At 37.1% G+C, this 17,172-nt stretch overlaps 1 long non-coding RNA gene across 2 annotated transcripts in view; it reads left to right on the plus strand.

Moving 5' to 3' along the window:
• LOC111098888 overlaps nucleotides 1–17,172 on the plus strand; it is an 87,840-nt gene that overhangs the window by 4,235 nt on the left and 66,433 nt on the right. The window contains exons 2-3 of one of the 2 annotated variants that reach the window (XR_005370399.1): nucleotides 707–833; nucleotides 6,772–6,909. This is a non-coding gene — a long non-coding RNA (uncharacterized LOC111098888). Of the gene's footprint in view, nucleotides 1–706; nucleotides 834–1,456; nucleotides 2,933–6,771; nucleotides 6,910–17,172 lie in introns of those variants that run through there. The other variant, XR_005370398.1, reaches the window with a different exon arrangement.

The raw sequence follows: 17,172 nt of genomic DNA on the forward strand, positions 1-17,172 counted from the left end.
TGTTGGCCATATTAGCATTAACCTGTTATTTTTCTACATAATATAACCATAAAGACTAAAGTACATTGAAAAGAGGATAGCCTTTTTTGCTAAGTGCTTCAGTGGTATTTTAATGTCCTATTCATCTAAAATTACTTCATGTACTACCAGTCTACCTGCCCCACACTTTGGGAGAACACTGGCTGACTTTAATTACCATGTATAATAATAATTATAATTAATTTAGTGAGGATTACAAGAAGTGCCTTCATGACACACCCACCTCAGGGTATCAAAGCAGGCCATTGGAAGGCCAATTTATTTTTTTTATTTTTTTTTTATTTTTAAAGTTTTTATTTATTCATGAGAGACACACAGAGAGAGAGAGAGGCAGAGACATAAGGCAGAGAGAGAAGCAGGCTCGCTGAAGGGAGCCCAATGCAGGACTCCATCCCAGGACTCCAGGATCACACCCTGGGCCAAAGGCAGACGCTCAACCGCTGAGCCACCCAGGTGTCCCTGGAAGGCCAATTTACATGAAAGTATCTATGAGCTCTGGAAGAAAACATGACAAGAACTTCACAATTAAGCTCCATAGTAATGAAATTACAAGAGCAAGTAAATGCTGCTCCAACATTTAGGTTCATGAGCTCCATCTTGGGACACTAGCATTTAGCATTTAGTTCAGAGATTTATTTAACTCAGTGTCCTTCAACTCAAATTATAGGAAAAGCTTCCAAATTCTTCCAGAGACCAGAGTGCAAAAAACGTGCAGAGCAGAATACTAGTGAGAATGAACATGTGCAGTGACAACAGACACAGCATCGCTGGTAACGACTGCTCAGTTGCAGCAGGTGGGAATAGAGTAATAGCAGCTTCATGTGGTTATTTTCAGATTAAATGTATCATGCATATAAGAAAGAAAAAAATTGAGATTTTATTTATTTATTTTTCTTGTATTTGTCTCTTTTTCCTTCCCTCATGTAAACTGATAGCACTCTGTTTCCTTGCCTCAGGGGATGTTTGTGGCTGGGAAGAAAGCAGAAGTTGCTTTCAAAACACTTTCCTTTGGAGCTTGAAAAGGCCACCCCCAAATTACCATTTAAAAGAATTTAAAGCTAATAATCTGGTTGGAAGTTGTGTGCCAGGTGGCTATGAAATTTATGGAAGCCACATTTACGTAGTATTATAGATCAATACAAACAGAAACATTTTTCTAAATTTTGTCCTCACTTTAACAATGTCCATTCATAATATCACGAGTTATTATTTTTATTTGGAGTGGAAAAGGGGGAACCAGGCAGAGAGGTCTTCCAAGCTGACCCTTAAGTACTGCCACAGAAAAGAATCACTGAGAATGAAAAGTGATGCCTAAGCTAAAAGGATAAAGAAGTCGGTGGTGGGTCTCTAGAGCAGTGGGAATTTGCTACTTGATCCCTGAAAGTGTCCCTAGGAATGTGATAGGCTCTGAGGGCGGATGGCTGATTGAGAGAGGCTACTATGCCTGGGACCCTCCCTAGCCAACCATAGCTGCGCCCCAAAACTGGCAAGTGCTATGGTCTGAATATTTGTGCCCCCCTAAAATTCATATGTTGGAATCGTATCCCCCAAGGTGATGATAGGAGGTAGGGCCTTCGGGAGGTGGTTTGGTCACTTGTGCCCATTTGTGCTCTGAGGTCCCTGAGAGCTCCCTGGCTCCTTCCACCATATGAGGGCACAGGAAGAGAGCTCTCACCAGCCACTGAATCCTCTGCTACCTCAATCTTAAGACTTCAAGCCTCCAGAACTGTGAGAAACGAATGTTTCTTGTTTCTAACCTGCTCACTTTATGGTATATTATGATAGCAGCCCAAATAGACTAAGCCAGTAGCAGTTTGGCAAGACCTGAAGTTGATCAGTCAATTGTTATTCTAGGTTCTGGAGATACTGAAATAAGTAAATCAAGTGCCTGCCTTCAATAAGCTTACATTCTAGCGGGTAGGGACAGAAAATGAACACATTTTAAATGAATAAACAAATCCACATATTGCTAAGTGTAGTAAAGGAAAAAATTAGGATGAGAGAGAAACTAAAAGACAGTATCTGAAGTTACTGGCCATTGGGGCAATGTGGGGTAGTGAAGAAGGGATTACTTTAATCAGGAAAGTTCTGAGCTGAGGAATAATCCAGGTTTTGTGGTGCTTTACATTTATACGATTTGCTGATTCCCCTTCCCCCCTTTTTAAAAAAAGATTTTATTTACTTATTCATGAGAGCCTGCAGGGAGCCCAATGTGGAACTCAATCCCAGGACTCCGGGATCAGATGCTCAACCACTGAGCCACCCAGGTGCCCTGGTGATTCCTTTTTAAGAAAAAGGATGGGCAATTTCAAATACTCAAGTATAAGGCCTTAGAAAGGACCCATTCAAGTGAGAGGCCCTGAAGTTTGACAGTAAATCTACCCCTAGCTGGAACCTGAATGTCACAAAGACACCTGAAGACATCATGCAGGCGAGGATAGATGTTCCAATATTAACGAGTGTACAAACGTGATGGATGACCGCAGTAGCACTGGGGAGTGTCCTCTCAGAAACTTGACACACACAACCTTGGAAGAGGTGAAAGACCACCAAAAATGACTGATTTAGAGTTTCCCAGGTGTAAGGTTGAAATTAAGTTCTTTATAGAAAATTAGAAAAGATGAGGAGTCTTTAAGTGAGATTCATTCCCAATACTTGTGTAGAGTCCTGCGTATAGTTCACACATACTTCATTTTCTATTGTTGCCATAAGAAATGCTGACACACGTAGCCCTTATAACAATACCCATTTATGATCTCACAGTTCTGTAGATCAGAAGTCCAAGTAGGCTCAGCTGGGCTCTATGGGAGGGTTACCACAAGGCCAAAAGCAAGGTGTCAGCTAAGCTGGGCTTTTATCTGGAGGCCCTTGGGAGCTCATACAAGTTGCAGTTGTAAGACAGATCCCATTTCTTTGCTGGCGGTAGACTGGGAGTCATTCTTAGCCACTAGAGGCCTTTCTGTTTCTTAGGCATGGTCCCCTCCATCTTCAGAGCCAGCCACAATGCTGGCTCTCATGCTTTGTTTCCTCTGTCTCTGACTTCTCCTTTGCCACCAACCTGAGAGAGGTGTCTGGTTTGAAATGTTGATGAAATTAGATAATCTCCTTATTTTAAGGTCAACTGAGCGTATAATAGAGACTAGTCACTGGGACGATATCCCATCATATTTATAGGTTCTAAGGGATTAAAGCAGGGACATCTCTTTGAGACTATTTTAGAAGTCTTGCTTGACATAGGGCTCAATAAATAAAAGCTCCTTAGCATATTACATTTCAATGAATATTTCTTGATTACTTACTATAATCTAAGAGCCAATTTAAAGGAAATGAATGAGATATTGTCTTTTACACATTAGTGAGGAAACTGGTATTGAAACAGGTAATTTTAATATGATGATAAGTGCTAGTACTTGGACAGAATTTACTGAGTGCCTATTCCTATTATAAGCACTATGTGTGTATATCATCCTGCAGGGTAAGGAAAGGGTTAGAGAGAAAGCAGTATATACCGTTGAAGCATAGAGGAGTATACTTCAGTGGGGGTTGAGGGGAGGGGTAGATAAGCATGGCCTATCAGGGAAGTCTTTGAGAAGGTAGTTTATCCTCAAGGCAGAATAGAAATTGGCTAGTCACAAACATGAAATGTGTGTGAGAAGGAGATGGGGGAGGCGGTGTAGGGATTGGGAATTTTATATGCATAAAGCAGAAGGACAAACAGGTTAATAGTACCGGAACACAAAACATCAAGAAAGTCATTAACAAGATACAAAACTGGAGAAATAGTAACTTTATTACGTAACATCTTCTATGTGAACAAGAGGACATATTTACCGTAAAAATGATGGGAATGATTGGAGGATTTGTAAAAGAGTCACACAGAACTATTCAGAGTAACTCCGAGAGACCTAGATAAAATATGAAGAAGGCTTAATTAATCTGTGAAACATTTCTCTCCTCCTCAAGAATTTATCCTGTGACTCATTCTTGCTATTAGCAGATTTAATCAATCCTTGGCATAAGCTGAGAAATAAGATCTTGGTTAATTAAGGCTTAAAATATGACCTATCTCATTTTAAAAGAAAATTTTCAAAGACTGAAAAGTCATCCCTTCAGTGATGAGCTACCCAAACCCTCGTATATTTAGACCAGAATGGACAATGCCTTTTTTTTCTACTTAGAAAGCCAGTTTGAATGGAGTTGTAGAGGGAAGCTAATGGGATAGTGAGAACTGTGTTCCCTGCCACTTTCTTCCTTTGCTCATTGGTCCATTCTGATTGCATCTTTGAGTATTAGACATGTCCTACTGGCTTGTCCCCAATTATGCTTCAATCAAGTTGTCTGGCTAGACTAAATGATTCGAACTTACAGAGAAAATAATTCTTTTTTTTTTTTTTTTGAGGGCAATTCTATTTCTACTCCATCATCATAACTTAAAGATAAGAAATCAATGAAGACTTGGAGCACTACTATTAAGACAGTGGAGACTTGGTTAAAAAATAATAATAAAAAATTAGAGGAAAATTAGATATAAAATAATATGCAGGGGACACCTGGGTAGCTCAGTCAGTTAAGTGTCTGCCTTTGGCTCAGGTCATGATCCTGGGGTCCTGGGATTGAGCCCCCCAGCTGGCTCCCTGCTTCTCCCTCTCCCTCAACACCACCTCCCTCTGCCCCCCGCTCATGCTCTCTATCTCAAATGATTAAATAAAATGTATAATAATAACAATAATATGTAGGTAACCAGTTGACTTTTAAATTAAATATGTATACACACATACATACTTACAGTGTGGTTAACATCGTTTTTTTTAAGTTTCACTTCTCTGGCCTGCCTTTCCCCTTGTGTTAATAGTATTGCATAGCTTTTCCTGGAAGGGAAGGAGTACTATTTCATGGCACAGAGTCTTGGAATTATGTCCCCTGGCCAAGAGTGGATGCATGAACCAGTCAGGATTCTTGATTGCAAATAGCAGACTGATACTGCATATTCATATTAGTTTTCTATTGCTTTGCACTAAATTACAACAAAAATTTAATGGCTTAAAACAACACAGATTTTTAAATCATAATTTCTGTTGGCCAAAAGTCTGACACATTTTAGCAGAGTCCTCTGCTCAAGGTTTTTCAAGGCTATAATGCAGATATGGCTACATCATCAACTAAGCCTTGGGGTCCTCTCCCAAGGTCTCTGGTTGTTGTCAGCATTCAATTCCTTGTAATTGTAAATCTGAGGCCCTCATTTTCTTTCTGGCTATCAATCGAGAGTGTAGTGTCCCCTAAGGCTTGTTTGCAAGTCCTTGCCATGTGGCCTCCACCATAGGCAGCTCACAACATGGTGTTCAGTAGGAGAATCTCTCTCTAGGAAGGTCCCAGTCCCTCTTGTAAGAGCTTTCTCTATGTATTTGGCCCAATTCAAGATAATCTTTAAAATTTTGTTTTTTACATTTTAAAATTTTAAAGTTTAAATTGTGTTAAAATATATATAACCTAGATTTTACTATCCTAAGTGTAAAGTGGCATTAAAAACATTCTCATTAAAAAAAAAAACAACATTTGCATTGCCTTGAAACTATCACAACCATCCATCCTCAGATGTTTTTCCATATTGAAAACCTGATACTCTGTACCCTCTAAAGAATAACTCCATCTTCTGACCCCTCAGTCCTTGGAAATCATCATTTTACTCACTCTATATGAATTTGACTACTTTAAGCACCTCATATGAGAGGAACCATACAATATTTGTCTTTTGTGATTGGCTTATTTCACTTAGCATGATGTCCTCAAGGTTTATCTATGTTGTAACACATGTCTAAGTTTTCTTACCTTTTTAAGGCTGAATAATATTCATGTGTGTGTGTGTATACATATCTGTATGTTGCATTTTGTTTATTCACCTGTCAATGGACACTTGGGATGTTTCCACCTTTTAACTGCTATGAATAAAACTACTATAAACATGAGTGTACAAATATCTTTTCATGACCTTGCTTTAAATTCTTTGAGTATATACTTAGTGGAATTGCTGGATCATATGGTAATTGTATATTTAACTTTTTTAAGAACAATCATACTGTTCTCCATAGCATCAGTACCATTTTACCTAAGTGTAAAGTGGCATTACAAAAATCTGCTTTTGACAAACTAAAAATCAACTGGTTTGGGACATTGTTTACATCTTTCACTTTTGTTATGTAATAGAACCTAATCACAGGAGTGAAATCTATCATATTCAGTTTCTCCTGACGCTCAAGATGAATGGGTTATACATGGTGTGTACCCCAGAGACAAGAATCCTGGGTGCCATCTTAGAAGTTTGCCCACCATACTTCCATAAGCAGAAAAGATATTTATGGAAAGGATGTTGAATGGCTCCAGAATTGGTGGGAAGCTTGGAGAATGAGCTCCCAGAATGAGCAAGAACAAATTTAAGGCAAGCAATAACAAGTATAGTTCAAGATCATACTATATGAAAACTCTAATAGAATGATATTGTTGGTGCCACCACCACCAGACAGTAGATATTACAATAATTGTGGTAATGAATCTCCACGAAGGACCTCAGTGATCTCTACCTTATGGTATTCACACTCTGTGTAGTGCTTCCATGTTGTCCCTGTGTTGTTTTGTGTGACCAATATCATACAGCAGAAGTGATGACCTGTCACTTCCAAAATTGGGCAGACACTTAACTGCTGAGCCACCCAGGCATCCCACTCTCTCACTCTTTAGGATCACTCACTCTGTGGGACTTTATGGAGAGGCCCAACATGATGAGGAATGGAAGTCTCCAGCCAAATGAATGAACTTAGAAGCAGATCTTCCAGCCCCAATCAAACCTTCAGATAAATAACTGCAGCTTTCTTGCCAGTGAGTAAATAGTGGTTTTTACATCTTTAGAGGATTTTGAACAAATAAAGATGAATATGGGAAAGAGATTATATGTACACGTAATATCTAAACAATTTACCATCTAGCCCTTTACAGATACGTTTTGCTGACCCTTCTACCACCACTGCTGAGAAATATCATGAACTTTTCCTTCAGCTTTCCGAAAGTTTCTTATATTCAAAGTCCTTTGCATGAATGCCCCATTGATCTAACCTAGTGCCAGTGGCCAAGGTTTAACTGTCAAAAGATTGGAAGAGAGAATGTCCAGCCTCATGTAACTTCTATAGTGGGTGGCATGGTCTTTTCTCCCGACAAGACTCACATAGTGGGCAGCCTGGGTGGCTCAGCAGTTTAGTGCCGGCTTCGGCCCAGGGCGTGATCCTGGAGACCCAGGATCGAGTCCCATGTCGGGCTCCCTGCATGGAGCCTGCTTCTCCCTCTGCCTGTGTCTCTGCCTCTTTCTCTCTCTCTCTGTGTCTCCCATGAATAAACAAAATCTTAAAAAAAAAAAAAAAGATTCACATAGTGGGAGTTGTCCCCAATTAAAAACTGTGACAAGTAACAAATAACAAAAAAATGACATAACTCCATCTTAACCAATCAGATTAGCTTTCCTTATCATTTAGCAAAGTTTATTTGTCCAGATGATGGTACCTTAGACAGACTATCTACTCTTGTCATCACTTACCTTGGTTTCTGTACTCTTGGTTTTTTAGCTTTTGTTTTTGTCTTCAATTTTGGGAACTATCCCTATCCTTCCAATTAATCAATCAATTAATTTTGCTTAAAGCTAAATTTAAGAATTTATTTTAGCAGAATCAATTTCTGTGCTGGCAACAAAGAACCCTACCTGGTAGCAATATTATTGATATCAAGTGACAAAGATCATCAGACAATTTCAGGTTTGTTAATAATATTTTATTTCTTTGAGATAGTTTGTTACACCAAGTGAGGACTTTTCCCCGTAGGAAATATCTCTGTACTACTTCACTTTTCACAGCAAACAACATCAGCATATGTTTTTGAACACCATCATCATAATAAGAATGAGCAGAAAATTATATGCTATAAAACATAAAATTTAAAACTATACAGAATAAATGCTCAATGATTTCTTTCTACAGTTAGATCTATAACCGTCTATTTTAGAACTTGTGTGTCAGAATCCTACTCCCTCTATTTTGCTAGCTATCCCTTAAACTCAGTTTATATCATTTATTTATTGAGCTGTTCATTCAACAAATATTTATGAGCAACTCCCATGTACCAAATTCCATACAATGATATGGCTAAAGTTATAACAATGTACATACATATTCCCTACAATCAACAACTTATAGTGGGCAATAACTCAATTCATGATCAATCATAGTACCAAGAACAAAAGAAGGACCTCCACTATGTGCCTTTGCATTATCTGTGGTATATTTTTTGCCAAAAATGAATAGCGTGAGTCCAAATTAGGTCTTTTAGATCTAATATTATTTTGTAACAAGTAAGGAAGCTGGAAGAACATATTAGATATAAGGATTTAATAAGAAAAACCCAAATGTAGGATAGTCTACAGGACAGTTGACCTGGTCTCTTAAAAAAACTAATATCGTAAAAAATACAAAACAGAGGATGCTTTAGATTGAAACAAACTGAAAAGCATAACAACCAAACTAAACATGTAAATTTTGATTAGGGTTCTGATTTGGTAAAAAAAGTTATTGATTATTGCAAAAAATTGAATATAAATTGGATTTTAGATAGATGTTAAGGAATATTTTTGTCATTTGTGTTCTAAGATGTGATAAAAATGTTGTGATTACAGAACCAGTCCTTAACTTAAAGAGATGCATGTATAAAATGTCATATGTTGACAACTTCTTTTCAAATGGTTTAGCAAAATAAAACATAAATATAAACACACATACATAAGTAGATAAAGCAAATATGGCAAGATATCAATAATATCTGAATCTAGCTAGTGGGCATTCAAATACTTATTATACTATTCTTTCAGCTTTTCTGTTTGAAATTTTTCATAGTAAAATGTTGAGAGAGAAAAAGAACCTTGGGGGGGGGGAATCTATGCTGTGCTTTTTTCTAATAGGACAAGTACCACTGCCCCCAAAGCATTTTGAAATGTAGATGGGGATATTTTGGTTATCAAAGTAACTGGTGAGTTCCACTGTGATATAGTGGGGAGAGAGGAGGCAGCAATGCTAAATAACTTACAATATGAGGAAATTCACATAATATTAAATTACCCTTCTCAAAATGCAAATACCTTCCCTACTGAGAAACGCTAAAAATAAACAGATTAATAACTTTTCCAAAAATGTCCCTCTTCCTCTGATATACAATTTTAATGTTTCTTCTTCAAACCATAAAAAATAATCCTAATAGGAAATCTTTATTCATGGTTTCAATTTCATCATTTTTTAATTTATTCCTTAATTCACCCTAGTTTGGTTTCTTTTTTTTTTTGTTTTGTTTTGTTTTGTTTTTTTTGTTGTTGTTTTTTTCCTAGTTTGGTTTCACAACCACTATTCCTTTAAAAATTGTTATCACAATGACTATCGATGTTATCACTAAATCCAGTGGACATTGTGTAGTATTTAACCATGATGAGTATGCTTCCTCCTCCTTGAAAATTTTCCTTCATCTTCTCTGACATCATTTTCTTCTGGTTTTCCTCCTAATTGTCAAACTTCCACTTTTTAAAAAAGATTTTTATTTTTAAGTAATCTCTACACCCAATGTGGGGCTCCAACATACAACCTGAAATCAAGAGTTGCATGCTCTGCTGACTGAGCCAGCGAGGCGCCCCCTCAAATCACTACTTGTAAGACTCCTCTCTGCTTTTTTCTCTGCTTTTTCTCTGCTCACACCTTATTTCGAGGATTTCATCTATAGCTCTCTTTTCTTTTCCCTTTACAAAGTTTTTCTCAGATTCCCCTCTCAGGCCAGACATTGCATCTAAGTCCCATACCTATTTATACACTTGCCTACTGACATGAAATATCCAAGCCCTACAAACATGAAATGGAGCTTAGCTCCCCACATATACTTGCTTCTTCTCTTAGAGTCTTTATTGTAGATAATGACTGGGGTTTACTCAATGCTTTGTGAGACCACTGTAAAGATATCTATCCTAGGTGGCCAGGGAGGGGACGGTTGGCTTCTGGGAGGAGATGACACTTAAGCAAGACAATCAAAGATGAATTGGATGAGGTGTTTGGGAGTAATGCAGTGTGAGTTGGGAGTACACTCCATAAGAGGAACAGAAGCAGAAATACAAAGGTAAGTAATACTGTGCTTCTTCTGAAAGTGATAGTAACCTGCAATTGATGAAGAATACGTGCTTTTTTTTGGCAGGATGAACTGGCCAAGATAGGATAGGAAAGGTAGGTAGGAAATAGATCATGAAGAGCCCTTTATGCCATGTTAAAGAGTTTGGATTTTATTGTATCAGATCAGAGTTGGCGGATTAAATGCCCACAGACTACAAAAGTGGTTTGACTCCTGCTGTGTTTAAAAAGTATTGAATTAGTTGTTACATTTAAAACTTGAGAAATTTCATGTGCAAATCTGGACTTCTAGCCTCTCTCCTGTCACCACTCTGCAATAGACCCCAACTGATCTACTTTATTCCACTTGCATAGACCCTATGTCCATTGGCAATTGCTTCTTTTACTTCTGATGTTGGGAACCATTAAAAACTGTTAGCAGGAGAGTAGTTATCGTCAGATAGTTGGGTCAGAAAGATCAGTCTGGAAAAAAAGAGAAGTTGGATTCTGGGGAGCAGAAAAGGGTACCATAAAAAATGAATCTGTAAATTCTAGAGCAATAGTGGAATGTGGATCAGGAGGGAGAAAAAACTCATAAATGGGTGTCCCCAGCACCATTTATTCTCTGAAACCACTGGATATATCTCTTTGTGGTACCAGACAGTTGGAGGAAGCCTCAGCAAGGGCAGTGATAGTACAGATGGAGAGGAGGGGCCAGAAATCAATAAGGCTTAATTACTGGCTGTATATGGGGTGTCAAAAATGGAAGGAATGTAGGATAGTTTCTGGAAGGATGATGAATGACAGAGTCTAATTTTGCTAGAAATCCTCATTTATTACACTGCTAACTAATAGATAAGCTCTCTTGCGTTAATTGAATAGATTGGCTTTTCACAGTGATCAGGTCATTTTTTTTTAATTTTTTTAATTTTTATTTATGATAGGCACACAGTGAGAGAGAGAGAGAGAGGCAGAGACACAGGCAGAGGGAGAAGCAGGCTCCATGCACCGGGAGCCCGACGTGGGATTCGATCCCGGGTCTCCAGGATCACGCCCTGGGCCAAAGGCAGGCGCTAAACTGCTGCGCCACCCAGGGATCCCAGGTCATTTTGTATTTTCACATTTCTCTAGTAACTATACATCAATAAATTATACACTCAGTTCCTGCAAAAAACTTTAAGAAAGACATAAAAGGAATACAATGTATTGCACATTTAAAATTTGCTGAGAGTGTAAATCTTTAAAGTTCTCACCATAAGAAAAAGAATTTGTAACTTTGAATGATGACAGATGGAAATTAGACTTATTGTGATCACTTCATGGTATATACAAGTATGAAATCGTTATGTTGTACTCCTGAACCTCGCATAATATTATACATAAATTATATCTCAATTTTAAAGAAACATAAAATGAATGGAAGCTTTGAGAAGAGTTTGGTGATTACTAGGCACAACTAAAAGCTCTTGGAAAATGAGCCACGCTAAATTAAGCTCAGTGGTTTATTGTTTGCCTGCTTATTTGTTTTGTTAAAAACGGAGGCTAAGTCAGGATAATATAGAGCCGGAGAGAGTAGTTGCTTTGACTTGACAACTACTTGATAGACACTGGATTTCTTAGTCTGCACGATTTCTCCAAATCTATCAGCTTTCCATTTTTCTTAAGAATTCTCCATCTTAACCTAATCTCTTTTTCCTTTTTTTTTTAACTCTTCCATTTTCCTTTCATTCACCAAGAGTGAATCTATCTATCTATCTATCTATCTATCTATCTATCTATCTATCTATCATCTATCTAATCTATATCTATATATACACCTATTGGGCTTTAGAAACTTCTAGTTTTCCCAAACTGTATGAATTTTATTTAACTCTCCAATACTATTACACCTATTGTAGATATCTTCACCTCTCATAATCTTTCTCACTGTTGATATACACACACATTAATTCACGTATTATGTGTAAATTATATGTAACTCCTTTGATATTTGTGTTTTAAGAAGTTTGTTTATTTTGGGGGTATTGGTGGAGGGAGAGAACCCTTCAAGCCGACTCCCTGCTAAGTGAGGAACTGGACGAGGGGCTTGATCCCACAACCTATGAGATCATGACCGGAGACAAAATCAAGAGTTGGATACTTAACTTACTGAGCCACCCAAGCCTCCTTTGATATTTACTTCAGAAATTATCTTAATTTATTTCACTTTAATCCCAATTCAGATTCATCTTTGTGAGTTTTATCCTTTTTATATCTTATTTTTTATTTTTATAGATAAAATTCTATAACTATGGCATTCTTTTATGCCTTGTTAGTACATACATACATACATACATACATAGTATCTGAGTAGCTAGGAATAAAGACTGTATATGCTCCATTTTCATTTATGGGTGTAAAAGAAGATATGAAAGATATGCTGAGAGGGATAAGAGTTATATTAGCCAGATATGTATAGATACATAAAACAAACAGATTGAAATTATGAATGAAAATGTCTTTATTCTTACTTTTATTTATTTTCATTCTCTTAAGTTTTAATTTGAATTTTAGGTAGTTAACATACAGTGTTATATTAGTTTCAGGTATACAATATAGTGATTCAACAATTCCCCATCACCTGGTTTTCATCATGAGACTGTCTTTCTTTCTTTCTTTCTTTCTTTCTTTCTTTCTTTCTTTCTTTCTTTCTTTCTTTCTTTATTTATTTATTTATTTATTTTAAGATTTATTTATTCATTTGAGAGAGTGTGCAGGTGAGTAGGAGGGAGGGGCAGAGGGAGAGAATCATGAGCAGACTTTTTGCTGAGCACAGAGTCTGTCTTGGGGTCAGGAGACCATGACCTGACTGAAACCAAGAGTTGGATGCTTAGCCAACTGAGCCACCCAGGCACCTTGAAAATATTCTTATTCTTAATGAATTTATATCCAATTAGGCAATCAGCTAAGATATTTCTATCTGGGAAGGTAACTAATTTTCACTTTTTTTTTTTTTTTAAGATTTTACTTATTTATTCATGAGAGACACACAGAGAGAGAGGCAGAGACACAGGCAGAGGGAGAAGCAGGCTCCATGCAGGGAGCCCCATGTGGGACTTGATTCTGGGGTCCAGGATCACACCCTGGGCGGAAAGCAGACGCTCAACCACTGGGCCACCCAGGCTGCCCCTAATCTGATTTCTAAACAAAAATGCAACATTCAGTATTCTTCGTGCATTAAAAATAATTAATATAGTTCCTCTGCTAGTTAATTTACAAAATACAGCTCCTTAGTGCTTTTTGGTGTAACTTATACTATATTTATTTTTTTTTAATATTTTATTTATTTACTCATGAGAGACACAGAGAAAGGCAGAGACACAGGCAGAGGGAGAAGCAGGCTCCATGCAGGAAGCCTGATGTGGGACTTGCTTCCAGGACTCTGGGATGACGCCCTGAGCCCAAAGCAGACGCTCAACCGCTGAGCCACCCAGGTGTCCCTCACTTTTCTTTTAACATAGGTTAAAAACAAACCTTAGAATAGATAAGAAGTCCATTCCTTTGCATGTTTTCCTGAAGACCATTGCAATGTTCTACTACTTCAGGTACAAGAACTATTGGTATGATATCAGATTAGTCCAGCATGGAATGAAAGCTTGAAAATCTGTCCCTATAGCCTTGGTCTGGTGTGCATTCTTATTGCATTCTTGTGTGCTTACTGTGGCACCCTCTCAGGCTTCCTTTACCTCCATCACTTCCATCACACTTCAACGCTGTTTACCTCATTTCTTGAAATGAACTCTGACAGTGTAGTTTTCTCTCTTATATCTGGTACATTATTGACTTAATTCTGAAGACAAATGTTTCCTCCAGCCCGAGTAAGGGAAGAAAAGGAAGAACATAGAAAAAGAAAATACTAATATTTTGAAGTGATAGAGCTGTTCTCTATCTTGATTATGGTTATGGTTATGTAATGGTATACATTTGTCAAAAATCATAGAACTGTACGTGAAAAAGAGTGAAATTTACTATAGATAAATTATACATCATAAAAAATGAAAGAGAAACCACCTAACTTCTAAGACTGTCAATATTGCAGCCAGAAAAAATTATGCTATGTTTGTAAAGTCATGTTTCTAACTTGATGATAATTTTCCTGTTACAATGGTAAATATTACTAATATAACCTTCAATACAGCTTAGTTACTCTCTTTAGAACTTTGGAAGAAAACAGGTAAGTTTTCAAAAGCCATCTTACACTCTAGTCATTTGTTTTTCAGCAGTTTAAATATGAACTCCAGTTAATAATATCAAACTGGTTAACTAAGTGTGGTAGGGAGTCTGCTTCCAAGATGGTCCCCAGTAAGTCCCATATTCTTGGTGTTATCAGGTGCTATATCTCTCCCTCCTTCCTTTTTAAAAAAGATTTTACCTACTAATTCATGAGAGACACACAGAGAGAGGCACACTCAGGCAGAGGGAGAGGCAGGCTCCCCATGGAGAGCCCAATGTGAGACCCAATCCCCGGACCCCCGGATCCCAACCTGAGCTAAAGGCAGATGCTCAACCACTGAGCCACCCAAGTGCTCCTATCTCTCCCTTCTTATCTCTCTTTTTATCTCTCTATTGCTCTGCCTCTGTGCCTTGATTTCTCTACCTCCTTCTTCCCATAATCTTTGTGTTTCTCTCTCTCCACCCCTCAGTTTCTCCTTTCCCAACTGCTGATTTAAGTTTCTCTCCTCCTCTTCTCTTGTCCCTTTCTCTGCATCCTTTCTTCCCCCTTCTAAATCTTTCCATTTCTCTGTCCCCCACTTTGTCCATCATACCCTCACCTCTCCTTCCTCACCTTCCCTTATTCCTTCGCTTCTTTTTTCTCCACTTCTCCCTCCATTTCCTTTTGTATATCTCTCTCTTTTTTTTGTTATTTTGCATCATTTCTCATTACTTATTCTATGTATCTCTTTTGCCCTTTTCTTCAGAAGGATGCCTGCCTTCAAACTTAAAATATAAAGATTCTAAGATCAATTTAATGATTAAAGTCAATTGAAAAGTTCCCATCAAAGTTTTATGAATACAGAACATCTCAGAAATCTGGAGGTTACAAGATCGTCAGCAATCAATGGCAGTATTGAGAATCAAGAAGACAAGAAAGACCCCAGAGCAACTAATGTAAATGTCTCAAAGTTCTTGAACCCATTTACTTTACATATGAGGGCTCCTACCTTTTCCTCACCAGGTCTTATTCTTAGCCTGCAGTAAATTAGGTAAAAAAATAAAAATAAAAAATAAAAATAAAGAGAGATACTGCTAAAGTCAGATACTTGGCAGCCAGTGACAGGTGACACCTGAAGAGTGAAAGACTATATTGTTTAAAAACTATAACAACAAAAAGCAGACACAAGATCTGAGAAAACATAACAGCATGGAGCCAATCAACAAATGGGCAGTCTTATACTCTTCAGTAGTCTGGAACAAATTTATATAATAGAGAATATTCATTATAGCAAATTATGGAGAGTATCACATTTTATTTAGCTATTTAAGAAGGCAAGGATGTACTTTGTGAATATTTAGGTAAAACATTAAAAAGTGTGGCCCTTAAAATGTAAGTTCTGGACATGAAGAAAATTTAGATGTGAAGACTATTACATTTTCAGATGATTTTAATAAAAAGTCAGTTATATTAAATAAAGTCCAACTGTTAGTTTTAGTTTTTTTCATTGTCATAGGAGAAAAATTAATAAATTAATAAATTCAGCTTTTGGTACAGTAGAGTCCAAAAGGCCTTAAAACACTAATGCTCTTAAAATTAGAAATTTAAAATGACACAAAAAGTATTACAGGTCTGCATCAACCTCATTTGAAGCACAAGCATGAAACTGGTTCAACAGTTGGCGAAAGATAAAGTTCCTTCTCACAAACACCAGTTAGCAAGTTTTTACACTCCTTACTACTTAATAGTAAAAAATGGATCCTGTAGATGTGTTTTCATTCTCCAGTTCTAAGATCCTTTAAGGGACATTTAATTTCTTCTATTCTCTTACACTTGAAGCATTATGTCCCTTATGTCGTGCATGCTTGACAAATGCTTATGATTGATTAACTGAATGATACTGGGTTTTCCAACTGGGGCTGTGGCAAACGAAATAGATTCTTTTCAAATGTGCTGAATATATGACCATTGTAATAATTTTTCAGGGACCATAGATTAAACTTCCCCTTAAATGCTCATCAACCTTATTTTGAATCAGTTTTGTTTTCTGATTATAAAGCTAATTTATTCTTATTGCAAAATTATTAGGAAACAATAAAACCTATAAAGAAGAAAATAATGTCACTTGTAATTCTGTTACTCAAAAATTTGCTAATATTTTGGTGCATAGAATATCTTCCAGATTTGTTTCTTTGAATACATTCATGAATACATACACATGTATATTTATTTATTAATTTTTTCCTTTCAAGTTTTTATTTAAATTCTAGTCAGTCAACATATATGGTAAAATTGGTTTCAGGTGTAGAGTTTAGTGATTCATCACTTACATATAACACCCAGTACTCATCATAGGTGTCCTCCTTAAAACCTATCACTTATTTAGCCCATCCTCCACCCCCTTTCCTATTTATTAGAATTTTTAAAATTGAGCTATAATTGACATATAACATTATATTAATTTTAACTGTACAACATATATTATGAAATGATCACCACCCATCACCATAAATAGTTGCAAAATGTTTTTTTAGTAATGAGAACTTTTAAGATTTACTCTCTGAGCAATTTTCTTTTCTTTTTAAGATTTTATTTATTTATTTATGAGAGACTCAGAGAGAGAGAGAGGCAGAGACACAGGCAGAGGGAGAAGCAGGCTCCATGCAGGAAGCCTGATGTGGAACTCAATCCCAGGTCTCCAGGATCACACCCTAGGCTGAAGGTGGTGTTAAACCGCTGGGCCACTGGGCCTGCCTCGCTTAGCAATTTTCA

Source organism: Canis lupus, chromosome 15 (genome assembly GCF_011100685.1).
Source record: "Canis lupus familiaris isolate Mischka breed German Shepherd chromosome 15, alternate assembly UU_Cfam_GSD_1.0, whole genome shotgun sequence".
Classification (NCBI taxonomy): Eukaryota; Metazoa; Chordata; class Mammalia; order Carnivora; family Canidae; genus Canis; species Canis lupus.